This window comes from Rousettus aegyptiacus, unplaced genomic scaffold, assembly GCF_014176215.1.
Source record: "Rousettus aegyptiacus isolate mRouAeg1 unplaced genomic scaffold, mRouAeg1.p scaffold_m13_p_13, whole genome shotgun sequence".
Taxonomy (NCBI): Eukaryota; Metazoa; Chordata; class Mammalia; order Chiroptera; family Pteropodidae; genus Rousettus; species Rousettus aegyptiacus.
The window spans coordinates 61827666-61843969 of record NW_023416288.1 but is presented as its reverse complement, the minus strand read 5'-3'; the positions used below and the strand labels follow the sequence as shown (position 1 = coordinate 61843969).

The 16304-nt window shown below is 54.9% G+C and overlaps 1 protein-coding gene across 2 annotated transcripts in view; it reads right to left on the bottom strand.

Moving 5' to 3' along the window:
- COPG2 (COPI coat complex subunit gamma 2) overlaps positions 1-16304 on the bottom strand; it is a 154726-nt gene that overhangs the window by 14829 nt on the left and 123593 nt on the right. The gene's annotated exons all lie outside the window — the stretch shown is intronic.

The following is a 16304-nucleotide window of genomic DNA, read 5'->3' as shown; positions in this document are numbered from 1 at the left end:
TTCGCCGCCAGGACGGTGTGAGGGTGGGATGTGGGAAGCCGCATGCTTCAATGCAGAGTCTGCATTGGGGCTTGGTGGCTATGAAGGAGTCCACTGAGACAAGAATGCGATGGCTCCAAGACGAGAGGCCCGGGTGTGTGTGTGAGTGCGGGGACAACGCTGGCTGGGGACCTTCAGAATCACGGGTCAGGGGAACCTGGTGGAAGGCAGTAGAGAGCGCGGGTCGGTGCAGTCCACGGGGTGAGGTTGGGAATCCACAGCAGTGATTCTTCCCGGGGGTGGGAGGGGTGGTTTCACCCGAGGGTGGGCTGAGGGCATGGGCCCCGGGGAGGCCTATCCAAACATCTGAGCGGGGGAGCAGTGCTCTGCTCTAAAGTCAACAACAGAAATTGGGAAACGATAAAACACCACCAAAACGCACCCGAAAGATGTTGGCGATAGGCCGCCTTGGGGCTCATGCATCCTCGGGTGAGGATCACTGGGTGGAAGGAGCAGAGGGCAGAGCGGGCCAGAGAAGGGAAGCATGAGCACATGAACGACGGAATCGGGGTACATGGGGCAGCAGAGTTGAGAGTGCCAGACATGGGGGAAATGTACCCTGGACTAGGCAGACAGCAAACTTTGGATGTAGCCGGGAAGGCACCTTAGGTGGGGTGGGTCACGATTAATTGAGAGGGATGAGTGCCAACATGGTGGTCCTGAAGTTTATGATTGAGATATACAGGTGAGTAAATGAGAGTGGGAAAGGAAGTTGGGTTATGTGTATTGAGCAGAGAGCATGTGACGTCTGTGATGTCTACACAGATGGGGTGGATGAGACAGGCGACGGCAGTGACGGAGATCACTGGGAAGAGGGATGGTGGCTGGCAGGGAGGAGAGAGGTGCAGTCTCAACCCTTCAGGTTGAGATTGGGGCAAGTGTCCGGCATGGAGGTGAGAGGTGCAGGGGCCAGGAGGAGGAAAGAGGGCAAAAGTCCTGTGATGATAGGAAAGAGATAGGAGAATCAAAGGACTAGGCTCCCCAAGGGCTGTCCCTGAATGGTGTGTAACAATGGGGTCTCAATGGAAATACTAAAGGTTCCAGAGACTGACGTTTGCAGGTCCCAGGAGGGAAGCACAGGCTGGTCCACAGGGTATCAGCATCGGTCAGTGGGTGGAGCGTGTGGATTCAGTACAGAATGTCTGAGGCAGTGAGGACTGAGTTAGGATGAGTAGTGGGTGGAGGATTAAGGAGGGACACAACAGAGCAGACTACTGATTCAGGCTGGAAGACTCATGGATGGTGGCCGCGAGAATATCACGTGGCGCAGGTAGGACAGTTCCTTTGCTTTGTATGCAGCAGAGAAGCCAAGTAGGAGAGGTGATGAAACTGGGCCCGGGAGGTGGAAGGGCAGGTGAGCGGTCTCAACCAGTGGTAGAGTGTGGTAGAGGAGGCGTGGCCCAACGGGCCAGAAGAGTGAGGAAGGGCAGGCGATGGCATCTCGCAGCTCTGGCCAGAGGATCAGGGAACCACTGAGCCAAGAGGGATGGCTAAGAGCCTGAAGGAGGAAGTGGACGTGGAGAATCCAGACATCCTGCCTCAGAGATTTTGGGGTGGACTCGGGAATGGATCCCAGTGTTGTGCAGCAGACAGATATGCTTAGCAATGGCATGAACTGGAAATGAATGCAGAGGACACACTTCCCAGCGATCACTGAGTGTGTGCCTCTGCTGTACCGAGGGCTGTAAAGGGTGTTGGTCTAACTGTCACACAGAGACTCCATTCAGAGAAGTAGGGAGGCGTGGTCTAATGGGCCAGAAGAGTGAGGAAGGGCAGGCGATGGCATCTTGCAGCTCTAGCCAGAGGATCAGGGAACCACTGAGCCAAGAGTGCTGGTAAAGAGCCTAGAGATGGGAGTGGATGTGGAGATTCCAGGAACTTTGCCCCCTTGAGTGAGCAAGGGTGTGAGGAACCCACGCAGGAGAAGAGCACAGAGCGGGTCAGGCAAGCAGGGGACACAGGAGAGGTGAGAGGAGTCAGAGGAGGATGACGTGTAGAGAGTGGTCAATGGAAAATGTTGAGGACGTAGCATGGTGAGAAAATGAAAGGCAAGAACAAAGCCCAAGGAAGCAATGACTTTCTCCAAAATGGCGGCAGTAACAGAGTGCTTAGGAGTGATCTGGCATTCAGGACAGCGCACTGGTGATGAAGAAGCAAGTCAGGAAGCATGAGTGCAGGTTAAAAGGGGAGCAGATGTCAAGGAAAAGAGCAGGGAATTCACGGCGTGACTGGCAGGTGGTAGGAGAGATGGGTCGGGGAGTAGAAGGGAAGAGAAACAGAAAGGCAGCAGGAGAGAAAAGGGAGAACTTCATGAACAAGGGAAGGGCTCCGCATTGGTAATAGGGACACTGCGGAAAATCAGAAGGTGGCCTGAAGTGTGCCCAATCTGGGGACATCAGCAAATCCCAAGGGGCAGCAGTGGTGGCATGTGAGGTATTGAGACTAGACAGGAGGAGTGGAGCAGAGCTGAGACACAGTAGCCTGGGCGTTTGTGGACTAGAGGCGCTAAGGAGCACGCAGGAAAAGGAGATGCAGTGACTGATGCAGAAGAGGGAACAGGCGAGATTATACATCCAGACAGACTCTGCGCAGAAACTGCGGCAGGGAACCTCGGGGACTGGGACGCGGACGCGTGTGGACGGAGGTCATGTGAGGGAAGCAGATGTGCACAGAAATGGCAGGGGAGTCAGTAGGAACCAAGGCAGAGGTGACATTTCACAGTGGCCACTGAGTCCATCCTGTGCTGTTCTAGGATGGCTGGGAAGGCTGGTGGTCCAGGTTGTGGTGGAGAGACTCTCCAAGAGAAGCAGGGAAGGATGGAACCTTCAAAAGCAGTGTAGTTATGGGTCTAGCTTGAGAAGATGATGTGGGCAACAAAGGGGCACAGAGGGACAGAGCGAGGGGTGGCCGTCAAAGGTTGGGTGGTGGGGGCTCTTGTTCGGGAGGCTAGACTGGGTGGAAAATAGAATGGACGAGGTAGAATGGGCTGGAGAATGAGAGGAGGGGCTTAAAATCTTTCCAAGAGGGAAAGAGGGCAAAGGGGCATCCAGTGTCCACAGAGAGTGGGAGGTAGGGCAGTTGGCAGGGGAGCATCCCAGGGCCCGATGGAGGAGAAATGGAAGCAGTAGAGATGAGGGAAGGAAGAGAGGGAGGTGTTTAGGAGTGGGTAAGAGCTTGATTAAAAGAGAAGAGAGAAGAGGAAGAAAAGTGAGATGGAGCGAGGCTGAGGAATAGTGGGCAAAAAGGGAAGGTAGTGGCTTGACCAGTGAAAGGACCTGAGTGACAGCAGGTAGTTTCAGAAAGCACGTGGCATGGTAAGGGGATGGAAAAGGTGTGAGCGGTGAGAGTCTCACACAGGAGGGAGCACGCCCCTGCGGAGAAGGGCTGACCCGGCGCAGGTAAATGACCCATTAGTGAGCTTTGAGATGCACAAGCCCAAGAGGAGAGGTAGGGCCACTTTCCCTGGGCCACTGAGGGAAAGGGAAGAAATGGATTCCATGACCAAATGTCGTAAGAAGGAATGTCCAAATGGGCCTTCGATGCAGCAAGATGGGAGGGTCACCTCCCAGAGACAGACAAGGTGATGGAAGGCACCCAAAGACAGTGGAGAGTAGTGCCAGGGACACAAGCCTGGATACCAACAGAGGGAGCGAGGAAAAAAGGGACATGGTAGGGTAGCATCTTTGCAGATTTCAGAGGTGCAAACCAGAAGGAGCTCCAGCACTTGAGGGGCGGCCAGTGTAAGCAGTGATGTAGGGAAGGAAGAACAGAAAAAAAGGTGGCTAGGAGGGGCGGGGAGCAGTAGAAGTTCCTGAAGCCTTAAGTGTTGTGGCAAGGGTAGAACTTTCAGGCCAGGCTCTTACTATGGATCTGGTGGGAGGAGGGGACGGGGTGAGGAAAGGGTTCAGGTTTGGGTATAGGTTGGGTTTGAGGGCATTGGATGGAAAGGCAGGCTTGGGGTGGGGATAGGGGAACATAAGCCAAATTCCAGGCTTGGAGAAAACCATCTCCTAATTTAACTGTGCTTGTGGACTGATTCTGTGTCCAGTGTTGGGGTGATGACTGCAGGTTGAGAAGAGGGTGGGGAAGACCACTGAATCCACCCAGAGAGGACATAGGAGAGTAGCTGCAGGAAAGGGGGAAGGGAGAGGTCTTGTTGGCAGGAAACAGAGGGGAATGAGGATCACAGGGGTCAGGTTCTGCAGGAAGACAGTGTCATGATCTGATGAGAAGGGGTAACTTAGGGAAAATGCTGAAAAGACCTGATTTGGACCAAAGATATTGTCACAACTCCAGAGAGTCATACAGGTTTGCGGCCAAGATGGGTGTGAGCGTGGGATGTGGGAAGCCACATGCTTCAATGCAGAGTCTGCATTGGGGCTTGGTGGCTATGAAGGAGTCCACTGAGACAAGAATGCGATGGCTCCAAGACGAGAGGCCCGGGTGTGTGTGTGTGAGTGCGGGGACAGCGCTGGCTGGGGACCTTCAGAATCACGGGTCAGGGGAACCTGGTGGAAGGCAGTAGAGAGAGTGGGTCGGTCCAGTCCACGGGGTGAGGTTGGGAATCCACAGCAGTGATTCTTCCCGGGGGTGGGAGGGGTGGTTTCACCCGAGGGTGGGCTGAGGGCATGGGCCCCGGGGAGGCCTATCCAAACATCTGAGCGGGGGAGCAGTGCTCTGCTCTAAAGTCAACAACAGAAATTGGGAAACGATAAAACACCACCAAAACACACCCGAAAGATGTTGGCGATAGGCCGCCTTGGGGCTCATGCATCCTCGGGTGAGGATCACTGGGTGGAAGGAGCAGAGGGCAGAGCGGGCCAGAGAAGGGAAGCATGAGCACATGAACGATGGAATCGGGGTACATGGGGCAGCAGAGTCGAGAGTGCCAGACATGGGACCAAAGGACCCTACCAGGCAGACAGCGAGCTTTGGATGTAGCCGAGAAGGTACCTGGAAAGATGGCGGTGGAGGTGTGATTCGCTATCAGTGGGTAGGGAATGGGGCACAAAGGTGCTGAGCCCCGAGCGGAGGATGCTTGAGGAGTAGGTCCAAGGCACCTGGTAGTGGTGTGCATGTGAGCAGAGAGCACTGGATGGGATGTTGATGCTCAAGGAAAGGGCAGATGGGATGGGAGAGGACACTGAAGGAGAGCATCTAGGACAGAGATGCTGCCAGGCAGGAGAGGAGGAGGGGAGGAAGGTTGTAGGCAAGACCTCTGTGCAGGTGAAGACAGCGCAGTGGTGTCAGGTGTGGGGTTGGCAGGCACAGGGGCAAGTGGGATGGCAGAAGTGTGGTGACAGGAAGAAAGTAGGAAAATCAAAGGAAGAGGTTCCCCAAGAGCTGTGTCAGAAGGATGTGCAACGAAGGGATCTAAATGGAAACATGGAAGGTTCCAGGGAGTGAAGTCTGTAGCTCCCAGGAGGGAAGCACAGCCTGGTCCACAGGGTATGAGCATCGGTCAGTGGGTGGAGCGTGTGGATTCAGTACAGAATGTCTGAGGCAGTGAGGACTGAGTTAGGATGAGTAGTGGGTGGAGGATTAAGGAGGGACACAACAGAGCAGACTACTGATTCAGGCTGGAAGACTCATGGATGGTGGCCGCGAGAATATCACGTGGCGCAGGTAGGACAGTTCCTTTGCTTTGTATGCAGCAGAGAAGCCAAGTAGGAGGGATGATGAAACTGGGCCCGGGAGGTGGAAGGGCAGGTGAGCGGTCTCAACCAGTGGTAGAGTGTGGTAGAGGAGGCGTGGCCCAACGGGCCAGAAGAGTGAGGAAGGGCAGGCGATGGCATCTCGCAGCTCTGGCCAGAGGATCAGGGAACCACTGAGCCAAGCGGGATGGCTAAGAGCCTGAAGGAGGAAGTGGACGTGGAGAATCCAGACATCCTGCCTCAGAGATTTTGGGGTGGACTCGGGAATGGATCCCAGTGTTGTGCAGCAGACAGATATGCTTAGCAATGGCACGAACTGGAAATGAATGCAGAGGACACACTTCCCAGCGAGCACTGAGTGTGCGCCTCTGCTGTACCGAGGGCTGTAAAGGGTGTTGGTCTAACTGTCACACAGAGACTCCATTCAGAGAAGTAGGGAGGCGTGATCTAATGGGCCAGAAGAGTGAGGAAGGGCAGGCGATGGCATCTCGCAGCTCTGGCCAGAGGATCAGGGAACCACTGAGCCAAGCGGGATGGCTAAGAGCCTGAAGGAGGAAGTGGACGTGGAGAATCCAGACATTCTGCCTCAGAGATTTCGGGGTGGACTCGGGAATGGATCCCAGTGTTGTGCAGCAGACAGATATGCTTAGCAATGGCACGAACTGGAAATGAATGCAGAGGACACACTTCCCAGCGAGCACTGAGTGTGCGCCTCTGCTGTACCGAGGGCTGTAAAGGGTGTTGGTCTAACTGTCACACAGAGACTCCACTCAGAGAAGTAGGGAGGAATTTGGGAGTTTCAAAACCTGTGGAGTATCATAGGTCTAGTCTGAGAAGAAAACGTAGACAGTAAAGGGACACAAAGCAAAAGGTGGGACACTGGGGGTTAGAGGTGGGTTCCTGTTGGAGAACCAGTGGCCAGTGAGCAACAAAGGGGACAAGGCAGAAGGGGACACAGAGCGAGAGGACGGTCCCAAATCTGACGGGGATGTTGTTAGGGGATCATGGCTAAGCAGGAAAGAGAGCAGAGGGGGCCTGGACAGTATCCACGAAGAGTAGGTGGTCAAGGGTGATGGGCAGAAGTGCATCAAGAGTCCTGACAGAGAAGTGGAAGCAGTGGAGGTGGGGGAAGGAATAAGATGAGGGCCTGACAGGACTGACTAACGTCTTGTGGGCAAGGGCCTGATCAGAAGAGAAGAGAGAGGAGGAAGGGACTAGACAAAGTTAAAGCAAAGGGAGCCAAAACTTTGGTGGTGCCTGGACCAGTAGAAGGACCTGGTGAGTGACTGCAGATGGCAAGGGGATGGAAAGGGTGTGCATGATGAGAGCTAGTCATAGCAGGGAGCTCACCCCTGCAAAGGGATGACACAATGAAACTAAATGACAAGTATTACAGGGCTTTGAGATGTATAGAGAAGAGGAAAGGCTTTCCATGGGCCCAGGAGGGAAAGGGAAATAGGTCATATGAGGAACAGTAGCGGGAAGGAACATCCAGTTGGTCTTGATGCTAGACACAGACAAGTGATGGGAGGCAGCAGGGGAAGACAGAGAGTAGAGCTAAGTGGAAGGGATACAGTCTGGACTCCAACAGAGGATGCAAGGAAAAGAGAGAGGTGCTGGAGTAGGCATCTGGGTAGATCTCAGAAGGAAGTTCAGAGTGTCAGTACCAGTCAGCATGAGCAGAGGTTTGGGGAAGGAGGAGCAAAAAAAAGGGTCGCTAGCAGTGGGTGGGGAAAAGTGGCTGCTCCTTTGGCCTTGAATGTTGTGGCAAGGGTAGAATTTTTTGGCCAGGCTCTTTACTACGGATCCGCAGGGATGGGGTGGGAGGTGGGGAGTGGTTGGGAGGCTGGGTGGGGGTGGGAGGTGGGGATAGGGAGGGAGGTGGGGATAGGGAGGGAGGTTGGGTTGGGGTGCAGGACAGGGTTTGGGTCTGAGTGGGGTCGGGTCTAATGGGTTGAGTGGGAGGGAGGGTTGGGGTAAGTTGGCATGGGGTTGGGGTGGGGAATATGAGCCAAATGCCAGGCTCTGAGAAAACCAACTTCTTCATCTGAGCTTGTGGACTGTTTCCATATCCAGTGTTGGGGTGATGACTACAGCGTAAGGAGAGGGTAGGGAAGACCAGTGAATCCAACCCCAGGGATGCAGGAGAGTAGCTGCAGGAATGGGAAAAAGGAGGGGTCTGATTAGTGGGAAACACAAAGGAGTGTGAGGACCACAGGGGCCAAGGATGACAAGATTGAGACTGAAGAGACTCACAATTCCTAAGAGTCATAAAGAGTGGGGGCAGGAGGGGTGTTTTGGGTGTGGGGGTGAGAAAGAATGCTTTAATGCAGACTGGGTTGAGGCATGGTGGGTGTCAAAAGAGTAAATATGGAAGGGGATGCGATGGCTCCAAGACGAGAGGCCCGGGTGTGTGAGTGCGGGGCCAACGCTGGCTGGGGACCTTCAGAATCACGGGTCAGGGGAACCTGGTGGAAGGCAGTAGAGAGAGCGGGTCGGTCCAGTCCACGGGGTGAGGTTGGGAATCCACAGCAGTGATTCTTCCCGGGGGTGGGAGGGGTGGTTTCACCCGAGGGTGGGCTGAGGGCATGGGCCCCGGGGAGGCCTCTCCAAACATCTGAGTGGGGGAGCAGTAAAGTCAACAACAGAAATTTGGAAACAATAAAACACCACCAAAACACACCTGAAAGATGTTGGGGATAGGCCGCCTTGGGCCTCATGCATCCTCGGGTGAGGATCACTGGGTTGAAGAGGCAGAGGGCAGAGCGGGCCAGAGAAGGGAAGCATGAGCACATGAACCAGGGTAGATGGGGTGTCAGAGTCAAGAGTGCCAGGCATGGGGGAAAAGGACCCTACCAGGCAGACAGCAGGCATTGGATGTAGCCGAGAGGGTATCTGGGAAGATGGGGTTGGCGTGGGATTCGCTATCAGTGGGTAGGGAAAGGAGCACTAAGGTTTGGTCCTGGAGCTGAGGCCTCTCAAAGAATAGGGCTGATTGAGATGGGAGTGGTGAAGGGGAAAACGGGTTGTGCGGATATGTACACAGAGCACTGGACAGGACACCCGCACAGAAAGAAGGGCAGATGGATGGGAGAGAGATGCTACGAGGTGCGGATGAAGAAGAGAAAGAGGGGCGGGTATCAGTGGTGCCCAGACCTCTGGAGGTTGAGACTGAGTGCCTTCATGTCAGGTGTTATGTTGGCAGGAATTGGGGCAAGTGAAAGGGCAAAGGGCAAAAGTTCTGTGGTGACAGGAAAAAGGTAGGAGATTCAAAGGAACAAGCTCCCCAAGAGTTGTGTCAGAAGGGTGTGCAAGAGAAGAATCTAAATGGAGATATGGAAGGTTATAGGGAGTGACATTTGCAGGTCCTGGGAGGAAACCACATGCGGATTCGGTACAGTATGGAAGGCACAAGCGACTGAACAGGTGGGGTAGTGAGGGCAGAGAAGGAAGGTGGTGATCAAAAAGGGAGCACACAGCAGAGAAGACTATGAATCTAGCCAGATGATTCACAGATGGTAGCTGACAGAATGTCACGTGGCTCAGGTAGGACAGTTCCTTTGCTATGTATGCAATAAAAAACCAGAAGAGATGTACAAACAGGGCCCAGGAGGTCACAGATTAGTCTTTGAACACTGGGAGAGTGTGGTAGAGGAGACATGGTCCTGGGGGCAGAAGAGTGAGAAAGGGCAGGCGATGGCCGGAGAGGCTTGTTGTGAGGGTCAGGGAGCGCACTGGACCAGGAGGGATGATCGAATGCCTGAAGGAGGAAGTGGATGTGGAGAATCCAGGAACTTTGCTCCCATGAATGGACCAAGGACATGAAGAAGCCCATGCAGGAGGGAGAGAACAGTGTGGATAAGTCAAGTGCGAACTCAGGACAGGTGGCAGGAGCGCGAGAAGGAGGGGTAGAGGTAGTGGCCCATTGGAAATGTTAGGGACGACCCTGTCAGTGCAGGGCATGGTGAGACACAGAAGGTCAGAGAGAAGCTTCGAGAGGCAAGGACCTTCTCCAAAATGGCAGACCCGAAATGGTAGGGTGCTTAGGGCCGAACTGGGACAGCAGATGGATTCAGTACAGCACATTGGGGACTAAGAAGTTTGCAATGGGGAGGGGGACATTAGGGCAGGTCAGAAGGGAGTAGATATCAAGGAAAAAACCACTGAATCCATCCCAGGTTTAGCGGGTGGTAAAGAAAGTAGGGTAGGAAAATGAAGATGGAACAGAGGGTCTGTTGACAATGATAATGGGAGATAAAGCAGAGGATCTGCTGAGCAAGATTCAGTTCACACCCAGGCATAGAGACAGTGGAGTCTCAGGTAACAATGAGAAGGCGGTCAGCAGAGCGAGTTGTGTGAGGAGAGTCGATGGGAGGTGAATGGGACAGGTGCCTCGGGAGAGGGGAGAAAACCTTATGACTATATGAGGGACACAGGTTCGTTAACGGGAGGGTGGAAAAGGGGAAGGTGGACTGAAGAGCTCTGGGTGGTTGGCAGAACTCAAGGAGAAAGGGGGTGGCATATGTGGTGCCAAGTCCGGACGGAGGAGCATAACCCAGGAACCTGAAGACCCGGGGTCATCAGGAGCTAGTGGGGTGAAGGTGGACCCAGCAGGAACCACTCACAGGTGACCTTGAGGGATTTTGGATGGAGTCATGCAGAAGGAGTCTAGTACATGGGTAGCGAATGTGCTTAGAAATGGAGGAGAAGCAGACAGGAACCAAGGTGGAGGTCTAGCATGTACTAGAGAGACTCCACACAGGGAAGCAGAGAAGAAAGGGGGAACCTTTAAACGAGTGGGGTGTCACAGGTCTAATCTGAGAACAGAATATGGGCAGCAACGGGGCACAGAAGGAGAGAGCTAGGAGTGGGCTGGTGGAGTCTTGGGGTGGGAGGCTCTTGTTAACGAGGCTGAAACCAAGGGTAACGCTGGGGAAGCAGTACGAGGAGAGTGAGAGGAAGACTGAAGTCTGCATGTGGGTGTTGTGTAGGGGTTGGAGCCTACAGGGTAAGAGGGCAAAGGGGGGATCCTCTATACCTTGTTGGTGTGTGAGCAAGGGTGATGGGCACGGATGTACCTAGGCCCCAGTGGAGGAGAGATGGAAGTAGTGGAGGCGCAGGAAGGAAGAGGAGGAGGAAGTGCGGCCTGGTGTACAGTCCTGTGGGCAGTATCTTGATTAAAGGGAGAGAGAAAATGAAGGAAAGTGAGATGGGCCAGGTGAAGGACAAGGGAGCCTACAGGGAAGGCAGTGGTTGAAGGCAGCGGAAGGACCAAATGAGAGACGGCAGACGGTTTAGGAGAGAACGTGGCATGTTAAGGAGGAAAGGGTGTGAATGGTGAGAGCAGAAAGGAGCACACCCCTAAGGAAAAGTGATGATCGAAACTGGCTAAATGACAGACATTAGGAGGCTTTGAGATGCATGAGCCAAAGAGACTGCACATTCCTGGGCCGAGGGAAAGGGAAAAAAGTATAGTTGGAGGAAAGGTCATTGGAAGGATGTCCATTTGGGGCCTTGATGCTGCGTCCATGAAGGCTCACTCCCAGAGACAGACTAGGAGGTGCAAGGCAACCCGGGGACATGGAGAGTGTAGGACAGTGGAAGGGAGACAGTCTGGACACCAACGGGGGGGAGCAGGGAGAAGAGGGAGGTGACAGAGGAGGCACCCTGGCAAACCTCAGAGGAGCCGAGCACAAGAAAGTTCATATTTTTGGAGCCAGACAATGTGAGCAGTGGCATACGTGAGGAGCAGGAAAGAAAGCAGCTAGCGGAGGTAGGGAACAGTGGAAACTACTATAACCTTGAAAACCATGGCAAGGGTAGAACTTTTCGGCCAGGCTCTTTACTACGGATCCGGCGGGAATGGGATGGGAGGCAGGGATGGGGTGGGAGGATGGGAGGGGGTGGGAAGATGGATGGGGGTGGGAGGTTGGGGTGGGAGGTGGGGATGGGATGGGAGGCGGGAATGGGATGGGAGGCAGGGAAGGGGTGGGAGGGGCATAATTGGGGTTTGGGCCTGTGTGTGCATTGGGTTTGATGGGGACGGACACAAGGGCAGGGTTGGGATACAAGGGGATTTTCATGTGCTGGGATGTGCGCCAAGCCACAGACACTGAGAAAGCCATCTTTCCATAAGCCTGTGGACTGAATCCATGTCCAGCATTGAGGCGATTACTACAGCTTAAGAAGAGAATGGCAAAGACCTGTGAATTCAACCTCAGAGGACACAGGACAGAGGCTACAGAAAAGGGGGAAGGGAGAGGTCGGAGTGGGAGGAAGCACAAAGGGGAGTGAGCAGGGAATGCGATGGCTCCAAGACGTGAGGCCCGGGTGTGTGTGAGTGCGGAGACAACGCTGGCTGGGGACCTTCAGAATCACGGGTCAGGGGAACCTGGTGGAAGGCAGTAGAGAGAGCGGGTCGGTCCAGTCCACGGGGTGAGGTTGGGAATCCACAGCAGTGATTCTTCCCGGGGGTGGGAGGGGTGTTTCACCAGAGGGTGGGCTGAGGGCATGGGCCCCGGGGAGGCCTATCCAAACATCTGAGCGGGGGAGCAGTGCTCTGCTCTAAAGTCAACAACAGAAATTGGGAAACGATAAAACACCACCAAAACACACCCGAAAGATGTTGGTGATAGGCTGCCTTGGGGCTCATGCATCCTCGGGTGAGGATCACTGGGTGGAAGGAGCAGAGGGCAGAGCGGGCCAGAGAAGGGAAGCATGAGCACATGAACGACGGAATCGGGGTACATGGGGCAGCAGAGTCGAGAGTGCCAGACATGGGACCAAAGGACCCTACCAGGCAGACAGCGAGCTTTGGATGTAGCCTAGCAGGTAGCAGGAGAGATGGTGGTGGGGTCGGCTTCACTGCCAGTGGGTGAGCAATGGAGCACAAACGTGCTGGTCTCAGAGCGCATGACACTTGAGCAGTAAAGTTGAGGAGGTTGGCAGTGGAGAGTCAAAGGAAGATGTCTGGTGGGACCGTGAGTGCAGAGCACCCAAAACGATGTCTGCTGCGAGGAAGGGGCAGAAGGGACAAGAGCCAACTCTGAACGCTATGAGGAACCATGCGTCCTCATAGGACATGAGAACCAAGCAAAATGAAAGATAAGTGTACCCGAGGACGGAAACATGGTGAAGCTCCAGAATGAACGCCATGCTGACGGTGTAGTCAAGGCACGTGGCAGGAAAGAAGAATGGTAGATGTAAAAAAAAAAAAAGAAAAAAAACGAGAAAAAAAAAAAACACGTCCCCTGGTGACGGAAAAAGGACGGAGACAGAGAGAGAGCATTTCGCGAGGACAATGTCAGAAGGGTGTGCAACTAAGGGGTCTCAGTGGAATGAAGCACCGTTCCAAGGAGCCACATGAGCGGGTCCCGGAGGGTTTCCACAGTCCGGTCCACGGACAAGGTGCTGGGCAAGGGGTGGCAGGAGACAGGTGGGCTTCGGCTCTGGGTGGCCATCTCTGGGTGGCGGGGGCATTCCGTGGACCGGACTGAGGCCAGCGCTGGTTCAGGGGACTCTCTCTGGGGGGTGGCGGGGACAGCAGCCAGGCCACAGGATCTGAGAAAGCCAACGTTCTGTGAGCTTGTGGCGCTAATCACACCCATGTTGGGGTCCTGACTAGGGGTCAGGAAATGGGGAAACCAACCGCAGGGGACTCAGGAAGGAGCCTAAGGAAGAGGGAGAAGGCAGGCAGAGGTCTGATGGCTGGAAAGGAGAGAGATGGGCGTGAGGACCAAGGGGGAACAGATTGGCAAGACTGAGACCTAAGAGACTGTGACATGGCCTGAGCGTGATAGAGGTTCGCCGCCAGGACGGTGTGAGGGTGGGATGTGGGAAGCCGCATGCTTCAATGCAGAGTCTGCATTGGGGCTTGGTGGCTATGAAGGAGTCCACTGAGACAAGAATGCGATGGCTCCAAGACGAGAGGCCCGGGTGTGTGTGTGAGTGCGGGGACAACGCTGGCTGGGGACCTTCAGAATCACGGGTCAGGGGAACCTGGTGGAAGGCAGTAGAGAGAGCGGGTCGGTCCAGTCCACGGGGTGAGGTTGGGAATCCACAGCAGTGATTCTTCCCGGGGGTGGGAGGGGTGGTTTCACCCGAGGGTGGGCTGAGGGCATGGGCCCCGGGGAGGCCTATCCAAACATCTGAGCGGGGGAGCAGTGCTCTGCTCTAAAGTCAACAACAGAAATTGGGAAACGATAAAACACCACCAAAACGCACCCGAAAGATGTTGGCGATAGGCCGCCTTGGGGCTCATGCATCCTCGGGTGAGGATCACTGGGTGGAAGGAGCAGAGGGCAGAGCGGGCCAGAGAAGGGAAGCATGAGCACAGGAACGACGGAATCGGGGTACATGGGGCAGCAGAGTCGAGAGTGCCAGACATGGGACCAAAGGACCCTACCAGGCTGACAGCGAGCTTTGGATGTAGCCTAGCAGGTAGCAGGAGAGATGGCGGTGGGGTCGGCTTCACTGCCAGTGGGTGAGCAATGGAGCACAAACGTGCTGGTCTCAGAGCGCAGGACACTTGAGCAGTAAAGTTGAGGTGGTTGGCATGGAGACTCAAAGGAAGATGTCTGGTGGGACCGTGAGCGCAGAGCACCCAAAAAGATGTCTGCTGCGAGGAAGGGGCAGAAGGGACAAGAGCCAACGCTGAACGCTATGAGGAACCATGCGTCCTCATGGGACATGAGAACCAAGCAAATTGAAAGACCAGTGTACCCGAGGACGGATGACATGGTGAAGCTCCAGAATGAACGCCATGGTGAACGGTGTAGTCAAGGCACGTGGCAGGAAAGAAAAATGGTAGATGTAAAAAAAAAAAAAGAAAAAAAACGAGAAAGAAAAAAAACACGTCCCCTGGTGACGGAAAAAGGATGGAGACAGAGAGAGAGCATTTCGCGAGGACAATGTCAGAAGGGTGTGCAACTAAGGGGTCTCAGTGGAATGAAGCAACGTTCCACGGAGCCACATGAGCGGGTCCCGGAGGGTTTGCACAGTCCGGTCCACGGACAAGGTGCTGGGCAAGGGCTGGCAGGAGACGGGTGGGCTTCGGCTCTGGGTGGCCATCTCTGGGTGGCGGGGGCATTCCGTGGACGAACTGAGGCCAGCGCTGGTTCAGGGGACTCTCTCTGGGGGGTGGCGGGGACAGCAGCCAGGCCACAGGATCTGAGAAAGCCAACGTTCTGTGAGCTTGTGGCGCTAATCACACCCATGTTGGGGTCCTGACTAGGGGTCAGGAAATGGGGAAACCAACCGCAGGGGACTCAGGAAGGAGCCTAAGGAAGAGGGAGAAGGCAGGCAGAGGTCTGATGGCTGGAAAGGAGAGAGATGGGCGTGAGGACCAAGGGGGAACAGATTGGCAAGACTGAGACCTAAGAGACTGTGACATGGCCTGAGCGTGATAGAGGTTCGCCGCCAGGACGGTGTGAGGGTGGGATGTGGGAAGCCGCATGCTTCAATGCAGAGTCTGCATTGGGGCTTGGTGGCTATGAAGGAGTCCACTGAGACAAGAATGCGATGGCTCCAAGACGAGAGGCCCGGGTGTGTGTGTGTGAGTGCGGGGACAACGCTGGCTGGGGACCTTCAGAATCACGGGTCAGGGGAACCTGGTGGAAGGCAGTAGAGAGAGCGGGTCGGTCCAGTCCACGGGGTGAGGTTGGGAATCCACAGCAGTGATTCTTCCCGGGGGTGGGAGGGGTGGTTTCACCCGAGGGTGGGCTGAGGGCATGGGCCCCGGGGAGGCCTATCCAAACATCTGAGCGGGGGAGCAGTGCTCTGCTCTAAAGTCAACAACAGAAATTGGGAAACGATAAAACACCACCAAAACGCACCCGAAAGATGTTGGCGATAGGCCGCCTTGGGGCTCATGCATCCTCGGGTGAGGATCACTGGGTGGAAGGAGCAGAGGGCAGAGCGGGCCAGAGAAGGGAAGCATGAGCACATGAACGACGGAATCGGGGTACATGGGGCAGCAGAGTTGAGAGTGCCAGACATGGGACCAAAGGACCCTACCAGGCAGACAGCGAGCTTTGGATGTAGCCTAGCAGGTAGCAGGAGAGATGGCGGTGGGGTCGGCTTCACTGCCAGTGGGTGAGCAATGGAGCACAAACGTGCTGGTCTCAGAGCGCAGGACACTTGAGCAGTAAAGTTGAGGTGGTTGGCATGGAGACTCAAAGGAAGATGTTTGGAGGGACCGTGAGCGCAGAGCACCCAAAAAGATGTCTGCTGCGAGGAAGGGGCAGAAGGGACAAGAGCCAACTCTGAACGCTATGAGGAACCACGCGTCCTCATGGGACATGAGAACCAAGCAAATTGAAAGACCAGTGTACCCGAGGACGGATGACATGGTGAAGCTCCAGAATGAACGCCATGCTGAAGGGTGTAGTCAAGGCACGTGGCAGGAAAGAAGAATGGTAGATGTAAAAAAAAAAAAAGAAAAAAAACGAGAAAAAAAAAAACACGTCCCCTGGTGACGGAAAAAGGACGGAGACAGAGAGAGAGCATTTCGCGAGGACAATGTCAGAAGGGTGTGCAACTAAGGGGTCTCAGTGGAATGAAGCAACGTTCCAAGGAGCCACATGAGCGGGTCCCGGAGGGTTTGCACAGTCC